Raw genomic sequence first — 9907 nt, forward strand, 5'->3', positions numbered from 1 at the left:
GAAAGCTTGGAGACACAAAACAAACCAAAGTTCTCAAACCTATGGGGAAGACAAATTTGGGAACAGAACTGGAGTTCATGGAACTTGTTGCAATCCAGCACTTCTCATCAAGATGGTAGCTGACATGAAACTCAAGATTCCCACCACCAATATATCTGTCACTGGAACACTGTAGTAGGAAGTTAGAGGACTGATATTCCTTGCTCATCCTTAGTTCCAAGGAATGGTCCAAAAGCAGATGAGGTATCAAAGCAACAGAAGCTCTGCAGGTCTTGGTCTGGCCATGGGAGCCCTATGAGTTCCATGATGGTATAAAGTGATGTATAAATGTAATAAATAAATATTGACCATGTCCTGGAAAAGAGGGAATGAACTGACCTCAATATAGTTCCCTACTTAGTACCATCATCAAGCAACTGTGCATTTAGCCCCATATTGTCGCTTATGGGTGGTATCCCTGAGCTGAAGAATTTCCCAGGACTACTTGTTAAATAACTTGTGTAGCACCATAGATAGATAGATAGATAGATAGATAGACAGATAGATAGTAAGTAGTGGTATTATTGCACATTGTAAAGGCAGTACTTTGAAAAGAAAATGGATTTTTACAATCTCAGAGGAATTTGTTCTTCTTAATTTCACGTGAAATTATGCACATCCTAAATAGGCAAGAGCAAGGCTGAGCTGGGAGGTAATACTTGCATGGATAAACGAAGAAGGAATAAGAGACACGTGAGATGAGTGCATATTAAGGATTTTTGTTTGGTGGGGTGTTTATTCAGTGACAGTTTTAATACATTTTCTGAATTTGAGGGAGCAGAATGTCATGACACAGACTTTCCCCAGTGAGATAGATATAGAGATATATAGATATATATATTTAATGTAGATTTTACAACACAATTCTATGTGATCTATAGAACAGAAAGCTTACACCCTTTGAAAAGTATCTACTTATCCAGAACCTTACAGAAATACATTAAGTACAAGTGCTATTATACCATGGCATCAGCATACATGTCACCTTCCCAGCTTCCAGGAGTTCTGTGGCTCTTTTTGGGGGGGAAGTGTTTACTCTCAGAGTTCTGGCTTCCTTCTCATATACTTTCCACCGTTTATTTTACTTATTTCATTTCTATCCCACTGACTTCCAAAGAACTCAAGGTGGTGTACACAAAGTTTCTCTGCAGTCTCCCATCTGTGCACTGACTTACACTTGCTTAGCTTCAAGCATGGAACCTGTATCACTAAATAAAATTAATAATAATATGCAACTATGCTATTAAAGAATGAAAATAGCAGCTGTTCCAAGCATTCATAAAATTATAGAAATGTGAAGGCACCAACAATGGATAAGGGTTTATGGAGCATTAAGCCACGGTACAAATTACATTTGTGGTACAAACAACTATGATTATTTCCAATCAAGTGTCATGGTTGTTCTATAGTGTTCATGTTTAATTTGTGGTAAGTTTAAGCCACTTGTTGATGAGTTTGGTTGTGTGGGGGGGGTTTTGGTTGTTTTTTTGTTGTTGTTGTTGTTTTGAAATTAAAATAACCATTAATTGGAGGGATGCCACATACCGTATTTTTCGCCCTATAGGACGCACCTAGATTCGGGGGGGGGATAAAGGAAAAAAAATTATCCCCCCCCCAGGCGCGGGGCTGGGGAAGCTCGGGTTTCCCCCACGCCAGCCCCCAGAACAGGACCTGGAGCGATGCCGAAGCTGCGTGCAGCTTTGGCATCGCTCTGGGAGCTTGCGGGGCTGGAGGAGGGGAAAGCGGAGCTTCCCCCTCCCCCAGAACAGGACCCTGTGAAAGCCCTCCGCCAGCCTTCTAGCCAAGTCGGGGGACAGCGGGAAAGGCGCACTGCGCCTCCCGCTGTCCCCCGAGTTTGCGGGGCTGACGACAGGGCTCTCCTGAAGCCTGGAGAGCGAGAGGGGTCGGTGTGCACCGACCCCTCTCGCTCTCCAGGCTTCAGCGAAAGCCTGCATTCGCCCCATAGGACGCACACACATTTCCCCTTCATTTTTGGAGGGGAAAAAGTGCGTCCTATAGGGTGAAAAATACGGTATTTTGTAACAAACCACCATGGCAGTAGGCAATTAGCTTCCAATATAATAAAGACACACTGAATAATTACTTACAAATAAAGCCTATGAAATCCAACAGATACCAATAAGGATAAGATATAAGTGTTTATTCATAGAGCAATCAAAATTATAATAAAGTAACAGATCAACAGGAAACAGAATGTCCTAAAGTGTGACATATTCTGTAGCGTTCTCACTTTGCAAACCGTAAGGTCCCCCATAAACATTTCCAGGCAAGTTAACAAATATTTATTTAGCTCTCAATACATGCATAAAATGGAAGCCTATGAAACCGACAATTCTGACTGTATGTTAAACTCATATAAAAGAGAGATAATTTTTTTTTGCATTCTCTTAAAACACCAGTATGTGCTCCAAATGGCTGATGAGAGAAGCCTGGGCTTTTGTGATTAATGAAAAATGAACTAACTACTAGTTGACTTTCGTTACCCTCAGACCTACTCGTCTCAATTTTTCTGAAAAGCAAATCGAACAATGCTTAAAATTAAGCAAAAGAAGATTTCTTAGAAGTGAAAAGATCTCCCTTTCTTCTGTCTTGCTATCTGACCTGTGGGATGATTAACCTAGAAGGTCAAAATGCAAAGTAAAATTGCCCTACACCATAACACATCAATATCTGATATACTGGCAGTTTCTATATTTTAATGCCATTTAATCAATTAGCGTTTCTTAAGCGAGTGCCATTTCTACTTCTGCAAAACAACTGATTTATGGAAGACCCATAATCAAGCAATTCTGTTGTTCTTCAACAAGAAAGCCTTTCCAAGGCCCTAGTGCCGGAAAGGGTGTGCTGCTTTGTTTTGCTAACAAAACTGCACCAGAAAAATACAATGAAATACTGCATTACTGATTTCTCCATAAGCACCTTACGTATAACCATTTACACATAGCCTGGCCCAATTTCATTCCGCTCCAGCATTTACTCATTTCCATACTTTCGGTTATCATCCCATTTGCGAACATTAATCTGGTTTAATCTATTCTAGTGCATTCCTTACATTAATATAAAATTGGCTTGTGCTCAGAGTTCTTTTGAGAGTTCTGATTTAATCTTCTGCTGTAAAGCTGCCCCCATATAACCCCACACCTAGCACACTGACACAGCTATTATATATGTTACGGCTGAATAAAGGAACGCCTAACATTTGGAGCTAAGAATTCAAAATGCTTATACCCCAAGCCCAGCATAAATATAGCCCCACTTTAGCTTTGAGAAAGGCTGACAGGTGAACAAGGAGACTTCTAACAAAATCCTTACAAAGATGTAACTGCTCATAGATGTTACTCTCAGTGTTAGACAATATAGAAATAAGGGTTGTATTCCTAGACACAGCAGCAGGTCTCCAAGGTCGTTTTTAAATGGAAATGCCAGAAATTTAACCTGGAACCTTCTGCGTAAATAACATCTGGGCCGAGAGAACTTCCACCTCTCCAACTGTCTTACTGGTATCTCTCCTATTTCCCAGGCTGAACAAGACGGACTTACAAGTTTTCCATTCTAATGCTCCTGGCCCTCCCAAATTTCAGTTGTGTTCTGAAAACTGACATTGACTCTCCTTCAGAATAATCTTGTCTCTACTTCATTTTATTTGTTTATTTAGGACTATTTATGCCCCTCCTACCAACCAAAGTCCTCAAGGCAGCTCACAGTATATTTAAAACACAATAAAACAGATAGTGATGCAACACTTTGTTCCTGATTACGGAATCCTACTACTCAGAGGTTGTTGTTTTTTTTAATGTTCTATAGAACGCTTGCATTATGCCACATGTTGTAAAAATGTTATCTAAAAGCAGGTTATTGTGAGTTGCCGTGGGGTGCTGTTAAAAAACCGAATCCCACTCCAGATTCCTGCTCCAACCACGAAGGTCAACAGGTGGTCCTCTCTGTCATCTCTCAGTCTAACCTAGGTCCCAGGATTATTGTGATATTAAATGAGGTTAAGGATAGTAAAGGATTTTGCACATGGAAAAGTGTAATATAAAATTTGCAGCTCAGTGTTCTACCAGGGCTTGTGCTGTCCAAGTTATTTTAGAAACAGACCAAACTCTAAAACCACAGCTGTCATATCTTCTGCCATTTATGTGACATTCCTCATAAAGAAACAGAAAGTAATCTGCTTCTGAAGAGTACTGTGCAAGCAGACAGAAAGATCAAGGCCTGTAGTGCCTGGTTATCATTGTTTATATGTACGTCATTTGAAATGGCAATATAAAAGGAAATCCCTAAAATTCCCTACCTGAATAAAATTTGAGTTCTCCATAGAAATTAGGAATTACAGAATTATTAGGATTAACATCCCCAAGCTGGGTATAAACAACAACAAACTCTTCATAGAGCACAATTTGGAAGCGGGGCTGATTAACACTAATACAAATAGCATAAAAGTTGGCAATAAGATACCCCTTTAAAATATTTACATCTTTCCAATAAGGCTTATGGGCGATCTACTTTTTCTGTATTAGTGAATGGAAGGAAGTGTGGTGAATAACCGTATTTTTCAGTGCATAAGATGTCCCCATGTATAAGATGCCCCCTATTTTGGGGGACTCCAAATTAAGAAAACACCCCTCAGCACCACCCGTGTATAAGATGAGCCCCAATTTTAAACCTATTTTTTTGGTAAAAACACAACAACCCTAGTCTTATACACGGAAAAATACGGTAATTATACCGGATTAAGCATCACAAAATACAAATATGTTATCCTGCTGGTGGTGGAGTCATGAAGTCAGGATCTGGCTGAAATTGCTAAATTCTCTCAATGCTGTCAGATGCCCTGAAATATGAGATGCATCCTAAAGCAAGGGGTGTCACATATACACATATATGTTCTTTATGTTCATGCTTCATAGGACCCCAGCATATAAAGACACCACAGAATATAATGAAACTCCACAGCTTCATATTTCATATATCATATTTTGATATAATACAACATAACCTGCTGTATTTCTGTGCTGCAAATTCCACCCTATTCATTACTTGTTTATGGAACAGCTTAAAATAATAAATATTATGGTAATTTAAATGCTGGAATTTGAGCAATGGGTGAAACAAAAATAATTAGGTTTTCATGGAAGAGAAGAAATCTCCTGATCCAGATTCTTATACTGCTGTGGCAGCAGAATATGCATGATTCATTATTTTGGAAATACAACTAGAATGGGTGGGTGGGATCTATATTTAATGTATTGAAATCTTTAAAAAAAATGTTTTCAATGCTTAAAGATGCAGCAGGACCAATTTCCTCAATGATTCATAACTGACAAATTTAAGTTTTTCGGGGGGGTTACACAGAGTGGCTTTTTTACAATGTGGCATTTCATTGGTGGAATATAGGATTTGGGATTAAAACATCTAACAGATTTATTTCAGTATGGTTTTCGGGGTGTTTTTACCTTTCTACTCAAGCTACACTATGAAGGAGATGTTATAGTAGGAAATGCCTCATCAGAGGACACATAATTAGTTGTAGGACAGGGCTAGAGAAAAGAATGTCTCTGGGGGGAAATGTGTGATGGCTTCACAAACCCACAGAGAAAACAAAACAAGACACCAGAGCTCTTGAAGGCACATTTTGAAGCAGTGCTGTTGAAACTAAACAGGCCCAGATTTGATCAACTACCTGGAAACTCCATGTATGCCGCCTTTGGCTACACAAAGCAAAGATGGAATAAAAAAGTAATAAATATATTTACCATCTCATTAAACATTTAGACGCATTAGGCCATTATTCACTTTAGAGGAGCACTGAGAGAGCATAACATGATACAACAGCATGCCAGCATAACTACTCCACTGTTAGAATGGGGTGGGGATCCTTTTTCAACTCGAAGTCCGCATTCCCTTCTAGGTAACCTTCTGGGGGGCCACATGCAAAAGCTGGCTGGGGCCACTGACCATTCAATGTTGCCTTGTACAGTATGCTTCTTTCTACAAATGCTCACACACATCCCTCTTTATCCTCCAACTAGGCAAGCATTATTAAAGTTCAAGGACTCATTCTAGGCAGGCAGAGCAAGGTTGTTGAGAGGTGTGGTCTAGGGAGAGTCCTGAGGGCCTGACAGAGAGGCCTGGAGGGCCACATTTCGCCCCACAGTCTAAAATTCCCCCTTCCTGTGTTGATCCTTGCAACACATCGGGGAAGCCTTTGCACGCTTACGCTTTGTGCAACAGGGACAAACCCCAGCCACCAAGTTACGCAAACCAGCAGCCTTGAAGAAACAAGACCTACACTACATTAATTTGGAATAAAAAGCAGTGAAGAACTCCAGTAGACCAGAAACAATCCTTCATCCATTAAAAGGGATGTACACCATGTTAACATGAAGCAACCAGTTAAACAACTCAGTTCAGAATCCATCAAAACTTGATTGAAAGGGTGAGGGAAATCCCCATTTGAGCTTCAAACACTCCTTCAGAACCCTTGCAGCGAGGACACCAGTAGCCTTAAGAAGTCATAACTTATGAACATTATGTTCTCCTGAATATGTACCCATTAACCAGGGCTTTTTTCCCAGCCAGAACTCAGTTCTGGCAACACTGCCATTCTAGAGAACAAGGGAGGTGTTCATGGCAAGTTCCAGCACCTTGTTTTCTAGAAAAATAGCACTGCCATTAACCTTTATGTTATTGTGTTTTTTTTTAATAAAAAAAAAAACCTTTTGGGGAGGGAAATCAAGTAATAACCTGTGCATTTATCTCCCTCTCTTTTTGGCAAACACCCACATCCTGTAGGCCTGACAATGCAAGGCATTCCTGCATCAACCTTTCCTATATGGGGACAGTCAGTTTCACCCAAAATAACCCTCATGCACTGCCTTGCCCCACAGGGGGGAAGGTCTTTTTGGGGGGAGGGGGCCAGCTATTCTTAAGCCTTGCCCACCCCCAATAACAATGAGCATAACCTTCCCACCCTTTTCCTGTTTGAAGGGTAAAACCTGCCCTATTATTCCTCACCAAGGAGGGCCAGGCAAAGAAACCCAACCCACCGTCTCCCCTCACCTTTCTTTTTTGGGGAGGGGGGGAGGTGGGCGTGGGTAGGCGCCTCCCCGCTTCCCCCGGTGTTGTGGGGCAGGAGGGCGTTCAAGCAGCCCCGTCTCCTCCCACCTTGACTTTCCCTACGGGGAAAGCTTCCCCTTCTTCTTCCCACCCCACCCAACCCCTACCATTAACTCGGTCCAAACCTGCCTCCAAAAGCAGCCACAGCCAGACGAGATGGGAGAGGAGGGAGGGACGCGCAGGGAAACAGGCGTCTTCCGTCTGGGAGGCCCAACCGCGCAGGGGAGGGGAAGGGGAGGAAGGTTGCGGCCGGGGAGGGTTGCGCCTTGCCCGGCGTGCCCAGCCACTCGAGGCCCCGGCTCCACGGTTCTGGGCAGGCCGCAACCGGAAAGTAATTCCCACCACCCTCGCCGCCGCCGCTCCCCGCTTGTCTAACACGCGCGCGCACCTTTTTTCCTCTCCCAGACTCTCCGCCTCTACCCGGCGAAGCCCCTTCCCCACCTTACCCGCAGGTACAGCAGATGCAACTTTTTAATACCGGCTAGAAAACCCCCATAAAATCGTTAAGACCCCAACAGGGTGTGTTGGGGTGGGGGGGGTAGAGAGAATTGTTACGGATGATAAAATCAGGGACCAATGCATTCCCGACCCGTATTCTTGTTTTGCACGACAAAAAAAACCAAACACGATTCAGACGGAAAACACCAAACCAGTGGGCGCCACCGATGATGATTATTATTATTATTTGCAGCCGCGATCTCCACGCACACGCATTTGAGACCTTATATGTGCTGCATGTATCTCATCTGTGCATTGCACGCATATATACCTACAGAAAGGGGCATGTTGCGCAGGCTCAACCTCCCCCCATTACAAAAATAAAATAAAAGCAAAACCCTTTCCTCTTGTGGCCTCGGGTGTGTACATGGTTTTGTAGAGGTTTCTTTCTCTCTCGTTCTCTCTCTCTTTTTTTTTAAGGCGCCATGTTTATAATCCTCCATCATATATTTAAAAAGAAAAAAGAAGACGCCGGAGACGCCGCCTTCCCCTCGCCTCCCTAACCCAGCCACCCACCCTAATCTCTCCCAGAAAGGCGCACATCCTAATCTCTCCCACAGGGCTGTAAATTTCAAAGTCGTGCCTCTCTTTCTCTCTCTCCCCCCCCCCCCACAATCGCCCCCCTTTGCTCTCCTCCTCCTCCTCCCCAGACCGAAGAGCGTCTCTCTCACCTTGTGCTCTGGGCTGCTGCTCTTTCTGTGGCCGCGAAAGAAGAGGGAAGGAGAAGAAGAGGAGAAGTTAACCCAGGCGAAACTTTTCAATCCTCTCTTCCCCCCAAGGCTGCTGCTGCCTCCTTCCTCCTCTCCTCCTCCTCCTACATATTTCTTCCCCCCATCGGAGTTTTATTGTGTCTGAATTTTTCTCTCTCTCTTCTCTCCCTGTCTGTCCACACTTCCAGCTTTCTGGGGGTAAACAGGGTTTAAAAGAACGAAGCCACGGATCTTTGGGAGAAGGAGAACTCTAGCGGCGTCGGGTGGAGTTGCCGTTGGCTTCTTTTTCTTTCCGCCCCTCGCTTTATTATGCCGGGTTAAAGGGAGAGAGAGCAATTCAAGAGCACTGGTTCTCCCAACTATTGAAAAGAAAAAAGAGAAAGAGCCATGATAACATACATATATGCTCTCATCTCACAAAATTACAAGGTTGCCACGGCGTGCGTAATTTTTTGCGCATGGTCCACTCTCTTCTTTTTTGGAGTTCTTTGTGCATCATAAATTCAAAGAGGTGTTTTTTGGTGGGTGGGAGGGAGAGGAGAAGGGGAAATGAATAAATGCACCCTTTTCAGAAATATATTTGAGATCAAGGGGTTTCTGCAGGCATCAAATGCCAGTGTGTGTGTTATAAAATATATATATATAACGAACGTGGATTATTTTATTGGTGGGTTCAGCATGTTTTGCTTCCCATCCCTACAACTGACAGTGACGAAATGCTAAAGTAACCATCAGGCATTAGTAGCCTCTTGTCTATGTCTGTAAACTTAATTAACGATGATGATTTAACATTATGTAATTCATCTGATCATGATTGTGCTTTAATCAGAATAAGTCCCTTAATAATCCAGTGCATTTTGAGCCACAAACATGGCAGGATAATCCGCAAGGTGCTTGGTTGTAAGGTGGCAAATGTTATCTACCAATCAATTCACTCGAGGATGCTTTCACACATTAACTAAAAATGAACGCCAAGCCTTTCTTGTGAATGGTGTTAACGAAGGGCTAGTAGTAACTGAAACGTATTACAGCCGGTCTAAAAATCAAATTCTAATTATACGTGTGAGAAATGCAGACAGCTATTGCTTTTATGGGCGGAGGTTTTTGGTTTTGTTTGTAACTAAGTTACGTATTTTTGTGTAAACTAAACTGCCCTATGATCCTCAGATGAAGGGTAGTATAGAAATTTAATTAATAATAATAATTACAAAAACTATAGGAATTGGGTTGCTCTAAGTCAGTGGTTCCCAAACATTTTTCCTCAGACCACCTGAAAAATGCTTGGGGTGTTGACAGAACACTATTCTGCCTGTTCTGGCAATTGTAATTGGACAATTTTTAATCATATTTTAATGAGTGCATTCATTTCCTTTTATTTATTTTATTTCTCATCTGTAGTATTTTATTGTACAAGTAACTCACAACTTATGCACATTTAACTTATGCATCCATTCAACTTTACATGCTTGGCAGAAAAGGGGAGAGCATCCTGGAAAAAAATATTTAAGTTGAGAATTGCC

The 9907-nt window shown here is 42.2% G+C and overlaps 1 protein-coding gene across 11 annotated transcripts in view; it reads right to left on the bottom strand.

Annotated features, from left to right (window-relative positions):
- Positions 1–8610, bottom strand: part of ZMYND11 (zinc finger MYND-type containing 11) — a 109340-nt gene extending 100730 nt beyond the window's left edge. For 5 of the 11 annotated variants that reach the window (XM_082192354.1, XM_082192353.1, XM_082192360.1 and 2 more), the window contains exon 1: positions 8349–8608. The gene's annotated coding sequence lies outside the window, so the exon portion shown is untranslated. Of the gene's footprint in view, positions 1–8348 lie in introns of all 11 variants that reach the window. The other 6 variants (XM_082192350.1, XM_082192356.1, XM_082192362.1 and 3 more) reach the window with 4 other exon arrangements.
- Positions 8611–9907: the final 1297 nt, after the last annotated feature.

This window comes from Podarcis vaucheri, assembly GCF_965113315.1.
Source record: "Podarcis vaucheri genome assembly, chromosome: 12".
NCBI lineage: Eukaryota > Metazoa > Chordata > Lepidosauria > Squamata > Lacertidae > Podarcis > Podarcis vaucheri.